At 37.9% G+C, this 22,021-nt stretch overlaps 1 protein-coding gene and 1 long non-coding RNA gene across 15 annotated transcripts in view; one reads left to right on the top strand and one right to left on the bottom strand.

Moving 5' to 3' along the window:
* The window catches only part of mef2aa (myocyte enhancer factor 2aa), a 92,263-nt gene extending 71,982 nt beyond the window's left edge, over nucleotides 1–20,281 (bottom strand). For 11 of the 14 annotated variants that reach the window (XM_058751408.1, XM_058751413.1, XM_058751416.1 and 8 more), the window contains exons 1-2: nucleotides 20,142–20,281; nucleotides 12,297–12,439 (exon numbers count right to left, since the gene is read on the bottom strand). The gene's annotated coding sequence lies outside the window, so the exon portion shown is untranslated. Of the gene's footprint in view, nucleotides 1–12,296; nucleotides 12,440–16,154; nucleotides 16,329–20,141 lie in introns of those variants that run through there. The other 3 variants (XM_058751409.1, XM_058751410.1, XM_058751411.1) reach the window with 3 other exon arrangements.
* LOC131524360 (uncharacterized) lies at nucleotides 18,021–20,726 on the top strand. Its single transcript, XR_009266970.1, has 2 exons — nucleotides 18,021–18,136; nucleotides 20,174–20,726. It is a non-coding gene; the product is annotated as an uncharacterized LOC131524360 (long non-coding RNA).
* The last annotated feature ends 1,295 nt before the right edge of the window (nucleotides 20,727–22,021 follow it).

Raw genomic sequence — 22,021 nt, 5'->3', positions numbered from 1 at the left:
TTCATCACCAAAATCCATTATGACAGTATGTCAATGTGCCGACAGAATGTCTTGACACAAAAGTCAGCATAGGATATTTCTTACTCCCCACTTTGGTGAGTCTCTCCAGATTATGTATTATTATTACTTTATTTAAATGTGTTCTTTGAGTACATTTTATTTATTTATTTATTTTTTGTAAAAGGTCATAGAGTGTAAAATTACAACAGGAGTTCACAGGTCAAACTTTGGCACTAAAACGTTCAATATTTCAATGTTTTTGTTTTTTTTAATGAATCTGTCGATAAATGAAACTTAAGCTTACTGTGATTCATTTCAATTGCATGATTTTTACAACGATTTATTCTGACTCCTCTTGTTCTCTCACCCGCTCTCACACACACTAACAGCTTTATACACACACACACACATAGTCGGTGTGATCTCTAGATGTTTGCATGAAAGCATTCTTTTGGACTTGTTGTATGAAGTGATGGCATGTGTTCCTGGCTCTCTTTGCATGACTGTCCATCATCACAGAGAGAAAGAGAGTCATCACCAGAGATAACTAATCCCCCACTGATGCACAAAGTGTCTGCCCACCCTCAGAACTACCCCCCATTTTGCCCAGAGCCACCCTGTGAGCTGTGTTAACTGGCATGGCGGTCTTTTGATGTTACGCAGATCTCAGCTCAGAAATGATAAACAGTGGAGATGAATTGAGATTTTCTCCTCAGGGAACAGTGGCGCGTGAGTATTAAAGATGCCGTGCATTAATGCATAACGTGCACACAACTCACAGAAACCTCCTCTGCACAGACAAATCACTCACAATTTTGTGACTGCTTTCCAAAATCTAGTGAGCTGCCTACTTAGAGTACAGTTGTGCTTTACATGGAATGGATTTAAAGATGCCACTTTTACCACAAATCGTGTAGCAACTAAAACACAGCCTGCTGTTAGCGTGCTATTAAACCACCGGCGCTAAAAATATACAATTTTAAAAAATATATAAAAACAAATCTAGATATCAGCAATTGACTAACCATCTACAGTGCGATAACCATCTACAGTGCGATAACTAAGGTAATCTCTGCAGCCAAATACAACAAAAAATCCTCACTTTAGAACTCCAGTTGTCACAGCAGACACCGAATGCTTTCCTCTGCCTGACCTGTGAGATACTTTAGCTTTTTACAGGAAAACTTTAGAACGGCTTACAATAAATATTTGATACTATGCTCTTTCCCTATGACATTTCAATCCTCTTCAGTCCCACTGTTCTACAATACTCCATTATGTAAAAGGTTTATGCAATCCAGGCAGCATGGATGCCAATGACTCATAAACTGGGAAAGGTTGTGAACTGATGAGATTTATATATATGTATATATATATATATATATATATATATATATATATATATATATAGAAAGACTGATGCACAATAATATCTCAACAGACAAACACAGACAGCGTAGCAGATAAAAAAATACATTCTATGAAAGAAAAGAAGGCAGCAACAATGAAGCTACATGTCATTTGCTTGAATTCTAAAGCAAAAAGCTGTTCAGGATAAAAATGCTTCCCCTTGTGTGATTTTTTTCAAAATGACATGATGGCAACCCGACCCATAAGCTGCATCTCTCTGGGGCCCTTGAAGAAAAATGCAATTACAGAGTACCCTACAATTTCACGAGAATGTCACAAAAAAAAAACCCATCTATTTGGCAAGTCAAACTGTTCTTTTAATTTCAATATGGGCTGAAACGGTAGAATCCACTTAGTGTTATTTAGCTGGAGTCTGTTGTTAAGTTTTGCGGAAGGTTAAAACCACTGACTCTTTGTTTTGCAGAACAAGACCGCCTGATGAGAAATGGTTTGAGAAGAAATGAGAGAAAAGAATGTCGCCGTAGCATGCATGCTCTGGAGAGGCTGCCGTGACGATTTTTACTTCCTCCATTCAGCGCAAAACAATTTTAAAATATAGATATGCTCTTACATAAACGTCTGCTTGCAGCTGCGCTGGTGTTTATGCAATGTACTGTACAATGGAGGCACTTCTTTAGAAAATGCTTCTCTTTAACTAATGGACTCTAAATGCAGTCTCTCTTAACTCCACACAATGAACTAATGTTTGAAGTGCACAGATATGCGTTGTCTGCGTATGTTTGCTTTTCGGTTAGCGGGAATTCTTCGGTCTGTGTAGCATAACAAATAATGCTTTCTTTAGGTAAGGCAAATATTTCAGCTGCCTTATTCTAATGAGTTTTCAAATATGCAGAGAAACAAAGTGCAAACATTGGTTTAGGAACACGATACGGTTATTCCTGAGAGTCTGATAAACTAATTCATCACTGAATCCGATGGGATTTGCATACTGCTGACTTCATGTGCCACTAGTGGTCCAGACGCTCCAGTGAAAGAGATGTGGCATAGGGGTTGATGGGAAATGCAGGTTTGATCCTGACCTGACATGTCTCATTTCTATCATCAACGTCAATAGAACTAGCTTTAAGACAGAGAGTAAAATCTAAAAATAAAATACAGAGAGAAAAGGGTCTAGTGTGACATTGTGCCAGCAAGAGTGAGGCCCTGCTGTTTGCCTTCCCAGGAATCTTTTCAGCCCAACTGTTCCCTGATAGCCTGTGGCCTGACTGGGTGGTTAGTGACGGCCTTGCTCTCTTCCCATGTGTGCTCTGAAGCAGGCTTGCAGCTAAGCCACTGACAGACAGCCGATCGGCGAAGAGGGGGAGGGGGGCGGCCGAGCGAGAGATAAGACCCCGGGTGTCAGAGATGCTGGCCAAGTATGGCCACAGAGCAGCTGAGATACCAGGCCCCGAGTTCTATTTCACCTGGATCAGCAGAGAGAGAGAAAGCTGGCAACAAGCAGAACTTTACGTACTTACGGGTGTAGTACAACCCAAGAGTTTGAGAACACAGTGACATGACATAGTACACTTGGCAGAATCAATCACCGTATAGTGTGACCTCAATTTTCTCACTAAAATACCAGAAAAATGTACATATAACCAATTATAATACTTGCCAGTCACCATATCTGAAGATTGACCCATATTAATGTACTTGTAAAACACTTCACCGAAAAAAGTCACATGTGCATCTTATTGTCCTGTGTACTTTGCTGTGTTTTAACTGCTCAGACTTTTACTGAGGGAGTGGCGTCATGTTTTCCCTCACTGTAAAGTGCCAGCACCAGAGGGAGGGTGATGTCATGCCTGTAAAACTGATACCTCCCTGTCCTGGCTTCCACTTCTTTCTCCTTACATGGCAGAGGTCAACTACTTCATATCGGCCTTTCAGCCCGTACCAATCTCGCCATGCTTCCTCTGCGATATCAGGGTATCGGCATGGCAAGGCGAGTGATAAATAGACGGATGCTGCTGACCTGTGAGAGTTAATCTCATCAATGTGCAAAATCAATGAAAGGGGAAACCTAATAAAACATGTACACGCTACAGAGATTTACTATGGTTAACTATTCACGATATTCGGTTACGGCTCAGAACGGGATACAAGACTATGGAGAGAAAATCTCAACGACGGCCAAAGCACCTGAAGCTAGCAGATACTGTTCTTCTCAGTCAAGTCATGTCATACTGGTTTTAAATCAATAAAATATGCTGAATTCGACTGAATGGGCAGAAAACAGGCTGACGTTTCTCTGAAGCTTAAGATTGTTTCCATCCGGCAACGGAATAGAAATCAAGATGGAAGAGGGCCCGGCTATAGTCGAATTCTTCAGCTGAACACCAGTAAAATAAAAGACCCCATTGAAATAGCGTCGTGTTGAATATGGATCTAAAAGCACGGGCAATTTCCCTCTCAGCACAGTTAAGACAAAGAGCTCCATTTACATCCAGGATGGAGCTTTTTACATGGACATCCTGCTATCAGTGTGCTGCAGACAGTGGAAAGATGGAAAATATTCCAGGTGGCCTTGACAAATCACTGAGTCATATATTACTGGAATTACGTTGTCGCAAATTCAGGGATTAGGGTAATTTAAAACTCCTCACAGTTAGATGTGACAGCATGCCAGAAGAATATCGGCAGGGTTCACAGCCAGATCGGACATGTGTTTAGGGTTAGAGAGGAATCGCACAGTACAAAAGACAGTAATTTAGCATTTTATATTCTGAACATATATGCCTGTCATTACAATGATATAATGGCCTCATCTCCAGCATGGGTCTCTCTTTCTTCTCGCAGTGGCTTGCAGTGAAGCTAAAACTTCAATCCAAAGAAGGAAGTCAATAATTAAATGTCCACTAATAACAATTTACAGTATGGCTCTCTGACTGTCATGTATCACATATTTTATATCCTTTTACAACCACAACCACAAACTTTTACCAACAACTGGTAAAAACACGGATGAGGGCCCCTTTTCCACTGTTTGTGGATCACAGCTGCATTATTTCCTACTGTGCCACAGGTTCTGACATGACTTGAACTGCAACAATGCTCATTCATGATTAACTGATACAGTGTGACAAAACAAACAACATTTTTTGGGAATGATCTTTTTCATTAGTAATTAACAATCAGTTTTATTTCCTTCATAACTGGATGTGTTACTCTATCTAACATTATCGTTTTATCATTCTGTCAGGTTCAAGTGAGTTTAAAAAGAGAACTATGCCTCTGGCAAGAAGGAAAAGTCTTGTTAAAAAAAAAAAAAAAAAAGACACACCCAGGACAAGTAGATGGTTTTGCTATTATGATTTACATGCCAAACATGCTTTCAGCTCACTGTGACATAGGGCTGGGCAATTTATTGAATTTTCACAATTTCTTCACAATGCTTTTGTTGCCACTATAAAACGAAGCAACATTGTGAACACTGTGATGAGTTTAATGCACTTTTACTGAGGGAGTGGCGTCATGTTTTCCCTCACTGTAAAGTGCCAGCACCAGAGGGAGGGTGATGTCATGCCTGTAAAACTGATACCTCCCTGTCCTGGCTTCCACTTCTTTCTCCTTACATGGCAGAGGTCAACTACTTCATATCGGCCTTTCAGCCGTACCAATCTCGCCATGCTTCCTCTGCGATATCAGGGTATCGGCATGGCAAGGCGAGTGATAAATAGACGGATGCTGCTGACCTGTGAGAGTTAATCTCATCAATGTGCAAAATCAATGAAAGGGGAAACCTAATAAAACATGTACACGCTACAGAGATTTACTATGGTTAACTATTCACGATATTCGGTTACGGCTCAGAACGGGATACAAGACTATGGAGAGAAAATCTCAACGACGGCCAAAGCACCTGAAGCTAGCAGATACTGTTCTTCTCAGTCAAGTCATGTCATACTGGTTTTAAATCAATAAAATGTGCTGAATTCGACTGAATGGACAGAAAACAGGCTGACGTTTCTCTGAAGCTTAAGATTGTTTCCATCCGGCAACGGAATAGAAATCAAGATGGAAGAGGGCCCGGCTATAGTCGAATTCTTCAGCTGAACACCAGTAAAATAAAAGACCCCATTGAAATAGCGTCGTGTTGAATATGGATCTAAAAGCACGGGCAATTTCCCTCTCAGCACAGTTAAGACAAAGAGCTCCATTTACATCCAGGATGGAGCTTTTTACATGGACATCCTGCTATCAGTGTGCTGCAGACAGTGGAAAGATGGAAAATATTCCAGGTGGCCTTGACAAATCACTGGAGTCATATATTACTGGAATTACGTTGTCGCAAATTCAGGGGATTAGGGTAATTTAAAACTCCCTCACAGTTAGATGTGACAGCATGCCAGAAGAATATCGGCAGGGTTCACAGCCAGATCGGACATGTGTTTAGGGTTAGAGAGGAATCGCACAGTACAAAAGACAGTAATTTAGCATTTTATATTCTGAACATATATGCCTGTCATTACAATGATATAATGGCCTCATCTCCAGCATGGGTCTCTCTTTCTTCTCGCAGTGGCTTGCAGTGAAGCTAAAACTTCAATCCAAAGAAGGAAGTCAATAATTAAATGTCCACTAATAACAATTTACAGTATGGCTCTCTGACTGTCATGTATCACATATTTTATATCCTTTTACAACCACAACCACAAACTTTTACCAACAACTGGTAAAAACACGGATGAGGGCCCCTTTTCCACTGTTTGTGGATCACAGCTGCATTATTTCCTACTGTGCCACAGGTTCTGACATGACTTGAACTGCAACAATGCTCATTCATGATTAACTGATACAGTGTGACAAAACAAACAACATTTTTTGGGAATGATCTTTTTCATTAGTAATTAACAATCAGTTTTATTTCCTTCATAACTGGATGTGTTACTCTATCTAACATTATCGTTTTATCATTCTGTCAGGTTCAAGTGAGTTTAAAAAGAGAACTATGCCTCTGGCAAGAAGGAAAAGTCTTGTTAAAAAAAAAAAAAAAAGACACACCCAGGACAAGTAGATGGTTTTGCTATTATGATTTACATGCCAAACATGCTTTCAGCTCACTGTGACATAGGGCTGGGCAATTTATTGAATTTTCACAATTTCTTCACAATGCTTTTGTTGCCACTATAAAACGAAGCAACATTGTGAACACTGTGATGAGTTTAATGCACTTTTTACCTAGCCTCTGATGTCAACAGCATTTGAGTTGGTAAATTAAATTAATTTATGTGAATCAAACTGTTCATTTCAATTAACTAATTCAAAATTATGATTAATGTAATTTTTGTCAATCAAATGATTAATCTGCTGTCTCTGTGACTTTAAAAAAGTCTTAGTAATAAAAATGCAGATATTTAATTTTGTTTATTATTATGTATTGTTATATCATTGCATATAAACAACAATTATTTACATATTCTTCTTTTACATTTTTCAAATTTAGTTAGAATTTTGGAAAATATGCCTTGTTTATTTTTATCTTGAATATTTGTATTTGTAACTAACTGAAACTAAACATACTGAATTTGACTTTTTGCATTAAACTTTTCAAATCTAGTTTGCTACAGTGGTTGCTCAGTTGCACTTACTGAGAGTTCCTCAATCAATAAATATCAAGATATTAATTAATATTAATATAAAATACTAAGAAATAAATATTAAGTTATTTACTGAACATCAAGAATTTTGTCTAGATATTTCACCCAGCACTAGTGTCTGATTTAAACTGCAATTTGTGAATATCTGAGGGTTCACTCAGAAAAATGTATAAATCTCACTTGTGCGACTGCAACACAAACATTATACAGTACTATGCTAAACTGTACAGTGATTTTGCCATCACTAATTGTGAAGGAAGTCTAACTAGTAGAAATAAAAAATTGTGGTATTGTATATTTTTAGAAGTGTTTGTCTTTGAGCTGAAAGCATTACAGACACTCTGTCATGACTGACAGATGATTTGCCATTATGCGATAACAATTCCTTAAAACTATAAACACAGTGATGATAGAAAACAATAATGTGGCATGAAAACAACATCACATTCAAAACCCACCCACTATGATATAAGAGAAAAACAAGCCAGAAGGGATGTCGGCTCAAAACAATATAAGCACAACATTACTGTATGGTTCTATTGAGACACATTTCTCTCTTTAGGTGTGTCCAGGATAGCATTCAATGCTGATATCCTGAGCACGCGGAGCAGTGCACGGCTGCAATTTGAAGCACATATGAGTGCCCACAGAGCAGAGGTAATGAGAGACAGTGGGGGGATCGGCGGAACACAGGTGCAGTCTGCGTCACTCCTCCAAAGCCATCAGCCGTGCCTGTCTCTACCACACATTCACACAAGCCCACCTCAAAGCCACACTTGCTTACGTGTACCCTCAGTGACAAAAAGAGGGCTGTGAGAGAGGACTTTCACAAACTTTTAAAAGTTATTCTTTCGCATGTGCTCTGTGTCACACTCAAAAAGTAATTCAAAGTTGCTAGAGGTCTTCAGTGTCACATGATCCATCAGAAATCATTCTAATATGCTAATTTGGTGCTCAATAAACATTTCTTTATTTTTGTGAATCCCATGATAATTTGTTTCAGCATTCTTTTTCTTCAGGATTCTTTCTTGAAACTTCAAAAGAACAGTTTATTTGAAATAGAAACATTTTGTAAAATGATACGTCTTTAGAGTCATTTTTGATCAGTTTCTATAAAACTGATATTTCTATAAAACTTAAATAAATAAGCATGTCCCCAACCGAGAACAAAAATGACTTGCTGGCTCCCAGAAGGATAAAGAGCGTCACATGATCCTTCAGGAAGCATTCTATTATGCTGATTTGGTGCTCAATAAACATTTTAGGGCTGCACGATTAAATCGAATGCAATTTCCATGCGCATTTTGTCAGTTAAGCCTGTTCTGTAATCAGCAGTAAATCTCCATCACGTGCTTTCAGATGGAGCAGCATTTACTAGCTGTAGTTCACTGACAGGTTACGCAAAAAAAATTAAATTAAAACAATTAAAAACCCCGACGATATTATTGCGCGATTATGAAATCGAAGAAATCGTTTGCGATAATGTTTGCGTAGCTTCTCAGTGAATTAAGGGTTCTGTGTCGTAAATGCTAAAAATCGTAAATCTGAAAGCATGTGAAAATACCACATTTAATAACATGTTTTTACTCCAAACTTACTTCATAACGTCAGTCGAGTGTTTGAAATAAATCCTTCTGTGAGATGATGTGGCTTCTTACACAGAATAAGGCACGCAACATATTTCATAGTCTTCTAAGACATGATAAAGGCATTGCATTATAAATGTACTTTATTATAATGAAAATTATAATAATAAGAACTCAGATAAACCATATATTGCCATAGTCGTGTGTTTATTAGTCACGTTGAATCAATAAAAACAGTTACATTTTCTGTTTATTCAGCAACTGCTATAGGCATTTCCTGGGTTTCTTCTGCGGGGCGTATTTAGAGTTTCCGCGCGAGAGCCTCCGGATGGAGATTTACTGCTGATCACAGAACCGCGCTTCACTGAAAGATACGCATGACAATCGCAGCTTCTTTTTCGATTTATCGTGCAGCCCTAAAACATTTCTTTATTTTTGGTGAATATCATGATAATTTCTTTCAGCATTCTTTGAAATTTCTTCAGGATTGCTTCTTGAAAGTTCAAAAGAACAGTATTTATTTGAAATAGAAATATTTTGTAAAATGATACATCTTGACTGTCATTTTTGATCTGTTTACTATAAAACTGATATTTATATCAAATTTAAATAAATAAATATGTCCCCGACAAAGGACAAAAATTATTTGCTGGGTCCCAGAAGGATAACGAGACACTCTGATGACAAGTACAACAACAGATAAAAGACATAATCCTGATCACAGTGGTACTTCAAGATAAACCGGCACTCATAGAAGTTTATAATGAAGCTTGTGTCAAGGCTAATCGTTGACCCGCAAAATGAGATAATCTACGGTAAGTTACCCTCCATGGACTAGACGGATTAGTGTTCAACACTTGAAGGTTTTTGTTTTGTTTTGGTCTGGTGTTGAGTAACATGGGACTCCTCCCTAAGCTGCCCTCTTAACCCTGAGAGGGCGGCGTGGTTGCAGGGTGAGGAGGCAGAGAGGAAGAGGATCAGTAGGGAAAGAGGATTAGCAGCTTTGGGCTGCTGCTCTGGCTCCAGCCTCACACCCGTGATGCCGAGGACCCAGCCATGGCCTAGAGCGAAAGGGACACCTGAAGCCAGGTCGTCAAGCATGACTGCATCTTTGGGAAGGGCGAAGGAGACAGGAAAGAGGCAGTCGATCCTTAAGCCGCTCTGCACTGCTCAGCAGGACATGTGCTGAGTGGACCGTATGGGTGGCTTACCACCAGAGGTCACAGCCAAGGGCAGGGCAGACGAAAGGTCAATGTTAGCTGTCTCTTTAGACAATGCAGGCATAGCTTTCAAATTGTGAGGCACTAAAGAGGTAGATCATTCACAGCAGATGATATCTGCTATTAAACATACCATTACATCAAACATGTATGGGTTTCAAAAGTGTCTTTATGCATGGAAAAACCAATTTGGTCGGCCAATGCCAGTTCAAAATTACAAACTGAACCTAATGATACAATGTTTGCTAGAAGCTCTGAAATGCTTACGATATTAAAAAATAATCTTCATATTGTTTAAATAGAAATTTGATACAGTGTGGCTATGGCACTCTGGGACTACAGAGTCTCCATTAAACTTCTGATGGTCATTAATGTTTAATAGCCTTTAATGAGGTTATTAATAAATTGAATAAACATATTTGCAACTACAAAGATGGAAGTAGAAAGTTTGTGTTTACAGTTGTTTTGGTTTGGTAACACTGACAACTTATCCCAGCATTCTCGCCTAAATTTGGTTCTTGATGACCCAGACAGACCCAACGGCTTTTCTAGGTAGTGACAAACAGAGAAACATGAATACATTCAGCTGACGTGTGTCTAGCCAGATAATTCTCAGTTGTAAGTCCCTCTCACATGCTCTTATTTAATTATAATTTTGTGCATGCTTTTTTGCCCCAGCCGTTCTGCAACACTGGCTATGCACTTTAAATACGATTTAACCAATATTAACTCTGAAATCTTATCCCCATGTCAAAAAGTGAGCTGTATTTTCATGTGGTGAGGAGGCCTCTGCCAACTTGGATGCTAATCCCCAGGCCAATGGTTTGGAAATCATCATCGCTACATATTAAGAAGCTGCCTAATAAAGCTAAAACTGAGGAGCCTAAGAACCTGATAGATAGTTTTATTTGGCAAGTGCAGTGGAAACCTATTTACGGCTTGCAACAGACGCAGTTGTGTGTGCATGCGAGGTAAATGAGGAGCTAATATTTTGATACACGTCTTAAATGATGGCTTTTCTGTTTGCCTAACATGTTCCTCATATCCTTTGGTAACTTATTTAGAATCAAAAGTGTGGCAATGTGGCGTGGTGGTGGGACAGGAGGCAGCCAGAGGTTTCTGGTTTTGGAGCTGCTACTTATGGGGTGACCCCGCTGGGACATCGTACATTCCGCTGGTTTAGAGAGCCGATCCAAAAACCACAGATAATAGAGAGGGAAGTCAGCGCAGACTAAAATCAACTGAATATATGCATGTGGATGCATATTCATAACTCTGCCCTTTATGGTGATAAAAGCGGCCCATTTATACGCCTTTTATCGAATAAAAAAAAAACCTCCGAGATGTTCCCAGAGGAGGGAAAAAGGTCTGCATTGCCCACACAAGCAAACTATGGCTCAAACATTATCTGCTGGGCTCAAGATTCTGCATCCTGCCTCCAGGTCTCACGGGAGAATGCTGGAATCTCCAGCTCAATGATAGGGTTCCAATAAACAATGAATCACGCTGCTCTGAGCAAGCGTGAAAGAGAGCCGTTGCACAAAAAGAAAACCGAGCATGATTTAATGGACGTGGTGCAAAAGTACGGCACATTCCATTAGGCTGATCTGAAAAATATTTAGAACAGAACTGCTAAAGTGTCTTCACACTCTGGGAAAAAGAATAGGCCTGCGACAAGAGCGTTCAAACAAGTAATGAGCATGACGCGTCAAATACAGAGTCAATGACGTCCCCTGAATACGGCCTGTTTCCAGTAAGGATTGCACAAATGTGTCATTAAATGTGTCATTGAGGGGTTTGTTGTTACTTGTTTTGGTTAATATTGAAATTACAGCAAACTAACATTTCAAACATTTCAATTAAGCTCAGTTAACTTACAGATAATTGATGCAGATGAAACATACAGATTTTACACAATCTCTCGCAGTCTCTAAATAACAGATTGCATCACATTATCAACAGTGACATAATAATAAATGATATAACATAATAAATGAATAAACCTTATTTCTAAAAAAAAAAAAAAACTTACAGACTAGCAAAATTACAGACCAGTACCCTTGTTTTAAAAAGGTCCAGCCTCCGCTGGTTAAATAACATTTGTGGCTAACTTTGAGACTGAACAATGCATCCTTTGCCAGCTGCAGCTGACTCAAATAAGACACTTAAGAACAGGGTGTTTCACTTTAAATTCAGCTAACGTGAAATTAAACGTCAAATTAAACACTACAGCTTCTGCATGGCCAGTGTAACTCCTATTTGGAACAAGACAAACAACTTGTTTTCAACAGAATTTCACCATATAAATCATATCGTGCATGTAGAGTACTGTAGAGGCGCTCAAAATTAGACGTCAACTGACCATATGGCACTGTATCATGTTTACTTCATTAGATTTAATACAAAAAAGTGAGCTTCTGTGTAATTAAAACAGATGCAGCATTGTTTGACAGGAAGAGAAGAAGAGCTGGGCTTACCCTAACAAACGAAGCAGCGCAATCCTCGGTCCTGGACCAAAAATATCCAGCTCAAGTCTTATTTACGTTCTTTCTTCCTTTGCTTTCAATGCTTCTCTCTACTTGGAGCTTCCTGGTGCTTTCTCCTCCTCGGGAAAAATGCCCTGTTTGAGGGGGAAGGGAAGAGAGGAAAAGTGTTTCGCTCAGTGATTCAGAAGCATGGTGTAAACGCCAGCCTTCTCTTTCTGACAACCAGCGTTAATTGCAGATCAGACTCGCCCACACACTCCAGACTCTCTCTATTCACTCTCTCCTGGAAGGAGCTGAGAGCAGGCTGTGAGATTGGAGTGCTATGAACAGCACAGTGGGAGATGCTCTAACCCCCACCCTGCGCAACACCAATCACCACCTCTGGAGCTCGACTTCACCACGGCTGACTTTATTTCACAAGAACGGCACAGGCATGGACAGACGCCCATGGGACGACGCACACTGACAGTGCGTCTGAGTGCATCGTATAGCATACGCTATAAATCTGTTGCGTTACACCCGTTGAAGTGTAAACTACAGTCTACAGAAAGCATAGGAGAAATATTAAGATGCGGGTCTGAGAAAACTTTTACAGCCAAAGTGCACTCAGAGCTCAAGCTGGAAGATGCAAGATGTCACATGTCTGTTAGAATGACGATTAAGGCGGTTGAGTCTAACCTGGAAATCTTATTAGATACTGATTGCATCAACTAGATTAGCAGTGACTGAGGTCGAAAAGAGGAGTGATTTCAATGAAATTAATGTGTGAAATAAAAAAAATAAACATAGCAGAAATAGCAGCGTCATGTACAGAAAAACAACACCGATATGATCAGTATCTAGTAATACAGAAACCATACATAAACAAAAGATGCTTTATTAACAGAGCACAACACGACACCAATTTTAAGTGTGACGTGTTTATCGGATTTGAAGAGGGGCATGTTGGGTGAACAGCATTCAGAATATTAAAAGAATTCCTTCGCTGACTAATTCATTGTCGAGTGCGTAAACAGAAAGCTATTGAGTTTCAGTGTGATGTTTTCAGTGCTGACTTTGCACCCGTGTTTAGTTTGGGCTTATTAAACTATAATGAAGTCGCACAAAAAGCCAGATGGAAAAAGTGTGATGGCATTATACACTTGACTGGGATATTAATTCTTTACAATGTACCTCAGATGAAAATGGGGGCAGCAAAACAAATTTAATTAAAACATTTTAATGTGGTTTGCAACAAAATAACTTCAGTGTGTGCTATAAGCACAGATCACGAACCAAAATTTCAGTCAGAGTGCACGGAGATCAAACAATCAAAATGAACCAATTCTGACATCAAGGCTGATTAAATTCCTGTCCTTCACAAATACATATTTCATATTCGCTTTTGATATTATATAAAACTTGGGTCCAACTTTATATTAAGTGTATTTAACTACTAGTTACCTTAAAAATAGTTTGGTACAATGTTCTTATTGTATTCAGGTTGTGCTGAAAAATACTTGTGTTGCTACTGAGGTGCAATATGTGTTATATGGATTCGCTGTATGGTTAGGTTTAAGGATGAGTTAAAGAGTAGGGGTAGAGTCAACAGTGAAATTATAGATTTGATAATTATAGATTACAGAAATTAATTACAGATGTAATTACACTTTTTACAATATATACATATACATAATTTAGATAACATACAATTATGTTTTATTATATATCTCTACAAAAACAAGCAAGCACTAAATAAGATTTTAAAAAATAAATAAATAAATTTATACCATCTCTCTGTGCAGCTTGAAATATTGAACTAATCAATGAATCTACGGTGTGCTGGGCCCTGACTACTGGTTGTAAGCCTCTTAAAAGCCAAACAATCAGTGGGACAGACAAACATTCTTCCTGAGGTCATTTTCATGATGATGTACCGTGACCTGATTGCCTGCCTCGTATGGCTCGTAATTACAATGCTTGTCAGACACAAGCAATGAGCAACCGTATGAACACAGCCCCATTTAACCTTTGACATTCGGACAACAGGTCGAGACATTGTGGCTTACTTTAGTATTGGTTTTATCAATTTTATATCTGTATCTATTGATAAATATTTTATTGTTAAATATTTATAACTGACATGCCTAAAACATTCTGTAAAGGTCAAAATGATGTCATCTTGTAATGTTGCGTTTAAGGCGAGTCTAAGGCACTTTACCGATAACTAAATGGCGGGCTACAGGGCCATTAACAGAGGCATGTGTAATCTTACAAGCACAAGTACTACACTCTCTGCCTCTGGATGATTAGGCTGTTCCTTCACTGTGCATGTCAAAGTCAGCAGCTCTTACAGAAAGTGGGGAAAAAAAGGATTTACAATGAAAGTTTGTTGTACATAAAGGTAAAGCATTTAAAGCACTAACTATTTTTATTTAACCTTCTTTTATAGTTTGTCTCTGTCCATAAGTAAAGTAAATAATAAAGCTAACATTTTAAACAAGCATTTATTAAGGTGCTGAGACAAATACCAAACTATTAATTCAATGCAATCAGTTTTAAATTTCATAAAGTGAAATAGTATTTTTTTATTTTTTTTTTACTAATAACAGTGAATGACCCCATTGTTGGTTAATGGCCAAACTAAACATGAATGAAATTAAAATTTGATTTAATTGAATAACTTTAATGCAGTAATGACCTTGTATATGAGTCACAATCATGTACCACACAATAGCTAGACCTCTCACTAGTTTGTAACAAGACCTTGTGACTTCAAGAATAACATTAAATCACAACTGAAATTAATATGCTATTATAAAATAATTGATGGCATCAATTTACACTTGTCTCAGTTTATTCACTAACATACAGTATGAGAGACTCCAATAAACGCTGCGAAGCTTCACCAATGTGACACTTCGTGCTGTTACTGGTGTCAACTATCCAAAGCTCTGCAAGAGACCAGCACCATCTAGATTTCACAGAGAAAACTATCTGCAATCACTTCCAAATTTCAAAATCATTCTCGAAGTTCGGCAATAATAAAAGATCAATAACTTTCCCTAATATTCATAAAGTGGTCGAACGTGCTTTAGATGGCTACGGAGATATCCTACATTTGAACCCTGTTGACTGTGCGTGTTTAAATGTGTCTTAAAATGTAAAACATTTACTAATCCCTAATTATAGTGTCCTAAGTACAATAAATTTGTATAGCTAATTGTCTCTGCTAGTTTGGATGTTTTAAATAACTGTTCCGTCCAAAAAGCAAGATAGAATGCAATAAATATCTGTCTTGCAACTTCAACCAGTCCTCGAAGACAAAACAAAGTACAGAAATATAATGTCACGGGTCCTGAAGTTGATCATGCCCTGTTCTGAAGTTCTGAACATTTGCAGGTGACACTTTCCAACCATATTCAGAAACGAAAGCTTAACGGTTTGCAAAGTATATCCACACAAATTTAAACTTTACAGTAAATATCTGCTGGCTTTCCTAATATCTGTCGTTTTCAATCGCCCCTTCATAAATATTTAACACCGCCCGGAAAATAATGATACGAGACTGGAGCGCAACATTTGCCAAGTGTCAAAGTGGACTGAACCCAAAACCACGCACGAGCTCTTCTTCACAGAAAATTACGAGCACGACAAACATTGTTGTCCTTCAGTCTGGAGCTCGCGACTCGGCACCAAACACATCCAAACGTGTTGCCGACCACTGAGACACACATATGACAAACATGTTTAGCTTCCCAAACGAACTGTAACGCGTTTAATTTGCGCTCATCCAGTCTCGCTCCACGACTCCCTCCTCTCTCTCTGACTCCGCTGCTGTGTAACATTGTTGCTATTTTTGCGACTCACCTTTTTTTCTTCGCGGTCCCCCTCGCTGTATATAGATACTGTGTATCAGTGACTCCCGTGGATACACTGTGACATAAATGTATTTTCAGTCACATTGACACACGGCTTCTATTTTCGGGAGCTGAGCTGACAAACTCAGAAGAAGCAGCAGTCGCTCTTGTCACAACATAAGCTCCTCCCTCAATATGACGAACACTAGACGGAGTCGACCTTCTACGGCAAGCGCTTTTAACATATATTATTCAAAACTAAATAGTGTCTATCGCCACATTACTGTTACATGTTTTTTAAGATATGAAATAATGACCAGGTTCTTTTTCAATTTCACTAGTAACTATCCCTATTAGCCATACCAGGTTACTGGAACCTATAGCTCTACTAGTACTTATTTCTTAGATAGTAGACCTACTGTAGACACTGGTGCAAATTCCATGTATTAATAGTAGTGCTGTCAAACAATCAATCGCAAATAATCGCATCCAAAATAAAAGTTTTTGTTTACATAATACATGTGTGTGTACTGTGTATATTTATTATCTAGGCTATATATAAATACACACACATACAGTATATATTTTGAAAATATATATATATGTATTTACATATATTCATATTAATAAAACTTATTTTTTATATAAATATATTTACTATATAAACAACAGATTTTTCATTTTTTATGTGTGTGTATTTATATATAGCTACATAACAAATATACTCAGTACACACACATCTATTACATAAACAAAAACTTTTATTTTGGATGTGATTAATCGCGATTAATCGTTTGACAGCACTAGTTAATAGTCATTGCTATCTCCCTATGTACAACTGCAGTTTTAATTATATTTTATGCAATGACTAGTCAAACAGACAACTTTATAGATTGGTTAGAAATCGTATTAGTAAAGTTAGAAATCAGATACTAAAATAGGTACTAATTTATATTTAATTGCTACTAAGAAACCTGGAATACTAGTAGGTCTAAAGCCCCATTCACACCAAGAACGATAACTATAAAGATATTAGCATCCACACCAGCGGATATTGTCTCTTTATTCTAAGCATACGCTCGTCTGTACCTTTAAATTCTTGAGCTCGTTAAAGCAGGATGGATTCTGATGTCAATGTTTGCATCATTTATCAGCTGGAAAAAATCATTCTGAAAGTGATTCCAACTATATTGTTTCTCTGTGCCTTTATCGTTATAGCTGTGCTGTAGACTTTGCTATTCTTTAATATTGACAATGATTTTTAGAACTATATCTTTATCGTTATCTTTATAGTTATCGTCATTGGTGTGAGCAGGCCTTAACTACAGAATACAAGTAGGCTACTACAAGTACTAGTTCCTAGCTTTAGTTCTTAAAGATGTAATTTTACTTAAAGTGTATGTAATTACTAGTCAAACAGACTACTTTAAAGACTGATTTGAATCTTATAAGTAAAGTTGGACATTTTATAAGTAATTATCAGAATGCATATTAGTGTCTAATAAATCAGGTTACTAATTTAATTGCTATTAGGAAAACTGAAATACTAGTATGCTTAACTATTGGAGTAACTAATGGCGCTTTTCCACTGCATGGTACGGCACGGTACGGTTCAGTATGGCTCACTTTTGGGAAACTGGGAAATGCACCACCAATAACTTGAAAACGGATGCTATTAGTTAGAGAGTCATTATCTAAACCACAGAGTTCAATGGGGAAAAAAGGCAGTTTCAGGATAGTGGCTAGCCAAAAAAAGGTCAAACTGGTCACTATTGGATTAGGCAACTTCGTACTTTTTACTGACATACAAGTAGACAGATTCTAATACTATGTAGTCTTAAGAAATAATTGTTACTGGAGCTTGCCATAAAACGCCGCCTCCTCAACCTCCACCTCCTACTCTACTCGTGTCTCATCTTCAGTTTAAAAACAAATATTAAAAACTGAAGAACAGCGACTTAAACATGATGAAAACAACACGAAAGAACTCAGGTACTGTTTTTTGTCAAAGGTAAAAAAAAAAAAAAAGCGGCAAAGCAAGTGAGCGCGTGAAATGAAGTGAGAAAGGAAACGGCTCCCTAACCGCCACACCATGACATCACCGTGTTTAACAGTTTGATAAAGCGAGGAAACAACCCTTATAGTCAACTATATGTGCATGCCATCGAATCGAGGAAGTGACAGGCACTGTCGCACAAAAAGTTAACAAAGACGTCACTGTTGAGTAAAATCCTCCACAGCAACGATTACTGGCTGCCTGCTAAAAGCCCTTTACGTCCAGAGCAATTTTAATATTTATTATGGTTGTTAGACTGGCACTACCTTAGATACGATTGACGTAAATTTTATAAAACAACGGTAACAATAGGGTCAGTGCTTTTGAAGTGACATGTTTCTCATCCAATCGAATCCCTCAGCGGCTTGTCAGTGACCAATCGGAGAAAAGAGGTTGGCTGCGTTTTACGTTGCATGTGGCTGTGTCACGTGTAGTTGTAGGATCTGTGGAAGAGGTGTGGTAGCCTACTGAACATGAGTTGTTTTTGCTGGGACTTAAAGGGAATTTGTATTACCACCGTTTTACCACATGTGAAATGGGACACGCAGGAGATCAAAGGAATTACAACATGTTAAAACAATGCAAAGTGGTTATACAGAGAGCAGTAAATAAAACAAACAAACCAGATTCAGTCTGAGGCCTTCATAAATGATTTACATTTATAAAATTAAGTTTGTTTTACTTTGAAACACTTTATTAGGCCTATCTTATTGCTAAAATACTGTGTCCTAAATTATAATCCACAGTACAGTTTAACTTGTGCAACAATGTAGATAAATTCACCAGGTGATTAGTAATAACACACGCTGACCTCAATATCCAGTGTTTTAAGCACTTTGAAATTGCACCTGGACATAAATCTTGGAGGTAAATATGAGCAATCATGGATTGCATGGAACATCTTAAGAACATCTTTTTTTGCACTTTGAGTAAATGTATTGACAGTTTAGCAGAATTTTAAAATGTTAGTAACAAATCTTTTCGCTGCTGATCCTTCTTTACAGCGTCTGAAAATGTAAAAATGTAAAAGTACTTCATTATATCAGTTTTTTAAGACAAGAACCAGTGCCACAAGAAATAAACAATAGAAGATATAGCCATAGAATCCACAGAAAACTCACGTAATCCCTGAAAAATGGCTATGGATATTGATGAAATCCCTGATTATGTGCCCTCTGTGACTTCACATTTTTTCACATTCTATTTGAAGCCTTGTAAAGCTGGAGCTGTACATAAAAATAGTCCCATCAGGGCAAGGCACATACTCCGGATCCCCTGTGCAAACACCCATTGGCACCAGAACCCTAACAAACCACACTGAACACTCAGCCACCTGTGGTCTAGAGATTAGCTAGAAAGAAACACAATTTGTTCTTCTTGCATCAAATTTAGTGTTTAATCAGCTGTAACTGAAAAAACTGTAGATAACAGCCAGTAAGCAGAGTGAAAAGATTATGAAATGCAACATTAATTTTATATATATATATATATATTATATATTTAAAAATTATATTTAAATAATATAATAAAATGTGGTGCAGGTATATATATATATATATATATATATATATATATATATATATATATATATATTCATATACTTCAATATTGAACCAAAAGAAGCTGAAAACCTTTAAAAGATCCTTCTAGAAAACTGGTTTCCTCTATTCACAGTTTTATTAAAGTAAAATGAAAGTGGTGCAATCCTGCAAAAAAGTTACAGTGTTTCACTTTTTTGATTATTTTGAGCGTGATTATGATGAAGAAAACTGAAAATATAAAGAAAACAAAATTTAGAAAGTTAAAAGATAGACGTAAAGATGATGTCAATCTTTATTCCATTATTACCAATCACCAGCAGTCAGGTCATGTGTTAATATTTTGTATACAATGCATCTTCCCCATTGCCCCTCCCCATCTGTGAATGGCTGTGTGTCTCACCTGTTTCTTGCGATGATCGATTACCTTCACAGAACCTGCTGCTAAGGCCTTCCTCAGGTATCTTTCTCAGGTGTGCCACTCTTACTTTCTTGAATTACTTGAATTTTCTCTCTCGTTCTCTGTCTCTCTTTCTGTCTGCCTTCCTCTCACACGTTCTCTCTTTCTCTCTTTTGCTTTTTATCTCCCTCGTGTTCCTCAAAGCCAGACCAGCTGGCTTTGGATGGCTTTCTTCTTGCCCCTGTGAGGCCTGACTTCACACTCTCGTCCCTGGGTCTTTCTGCCGGAAGGGAGCTGGGCGACAGAAGTTTGAAGGGTAGGATCCCAGATGGACGCTGACATGCTGGGCATGCGTGTATGTGACAGGGCTTGGCTCAGGGGAGTGGTGGACCAGCCGCAGCTGTCACTCACCAATACTGAGGGTGTTAGATGTGTTTTGTGTTGTTATTATTATTAATAAAAGTCAAAAATTGTGCTGATCGGAGAACAACAATGCCTGACTGTTCACAAGAGATGGAAGAAAGAAGGAAAGAATTCCCTGTCGGTTCGCGTTTTCATAATAAAGACTTGCCAGTGCCGGCACCAATATTTCAAAGTGTCATTTTTTATTTATTTATTTTTTGCCAAGAGAAGTCATCTAAACGTGAACCATCAACATTTGAGCAAAATTTCAATAGTATATTGCCATAAAGTTTTGGGTTCAACAGAGTAGTGAAAAATAAGCCAGCTGAAGCACTTATATTTCTCTGCCAGCTGAAGTTTAAGTTTTGTATTGATAGGTCATAAAGACCCAGAGAATTGCAGTGGGGTTTATAAAACATACTCAAATAGAAGACAGCTGACATTTTCAGCATTGTACCAGACCACAAATAGCTCCAGACTGCTTAGATACTACGCCACCAATTAAATAAAGGATCTTATAATATCGCTCATATAACAGACTATTAGAGCACCATAGTTAAGTTAGAGTTTCTGTCTGAACTTTCTTTTTGAAGAACAGGCTCATTGGACTCATAAGGTCCACTTAAGGTCATTGTTTTGACAGCAGATTCTTGATTAATACATTGTTTCAATTAGAACTAGCCAGAACTAAACTAGCCAAACTCTTTCAAATATCCCGCTCATTGTACACATTGTAAACTGCATTTCAAATTGTACAAATGAACATTAGTCATTAAAAATTAACATGAGTGAGTAATGAAAAATAGTATAAATGAACATAACCTAGACAGATAAATGCTGAAAAAACACATTTATGGTATTAACTGAACCTTATAGTGAAGTAACGCCATTCTTCACACGTTTTTTTAATTTTATTTTCACCATCTACACACTTGTTGAAATGATCAGCAGACAGAGCCTAAAGCTAGGATAACAAAATAAAGAGAGGAACTGGAATAGTGCAAAAGTACATCAGTATGTCTCTGTGCAGATTGAGTCTGTGCATTAGATAACTTTGGAGAGGCTCTAAAAATACCCTGTGTCTCACAGTCTGGCTCTGTTCTCTCATTACCGCACGTAATTAACACTGAGCATGCCCTGCCAGCACTGAGTAGCGCAGCAATGCACACAACTGTCACATACTCATGCATCTATGTAACATATCTAATCAAAACCTCAGAAGTTTTCACCAACTACTTTTTCTCCTTTTGTTCACTCTAAAGTAACTAATATCCGAGCTCGTAATTATACACCTGACACTCTCACAACTTTTATTTTCCATTTTTTACCTCACAACTTATAAATGTAGTAGGTTAGCGTATCCTTCAAATCGTCTCGTTTTCCACGGCTTACAGACAGCTGCTTCCAGAGACAATAAAAGCCCTTTAATTTGCCCACCATTTGTTGAAGTTACTGTACAGCACCATTTATGAGAGAGAGAG

The sequence above is a fragment of the Onychostoma macrolepis genome, chromosome 18 (genome assembly GCF_012432095.1).
Source record: "Onychostoma macrolepis isolate SWU-2019 chromosome 18, ASM1243209v1, whole genome shotgun sequence".
Taxonomy (NCBI): domain Eukaryota; kingdom Metazoa; phylum Chordata; class Actinopteri; order Cypriniformes; family Cyprinidae; genus Onychostoma; species Onychostoma macrolepis.
The sequence above is the reverse complement of the archived record's forward strand: the minus strand, read 5'-3'. Positions and strand labels throughout refer to the sequence as shown.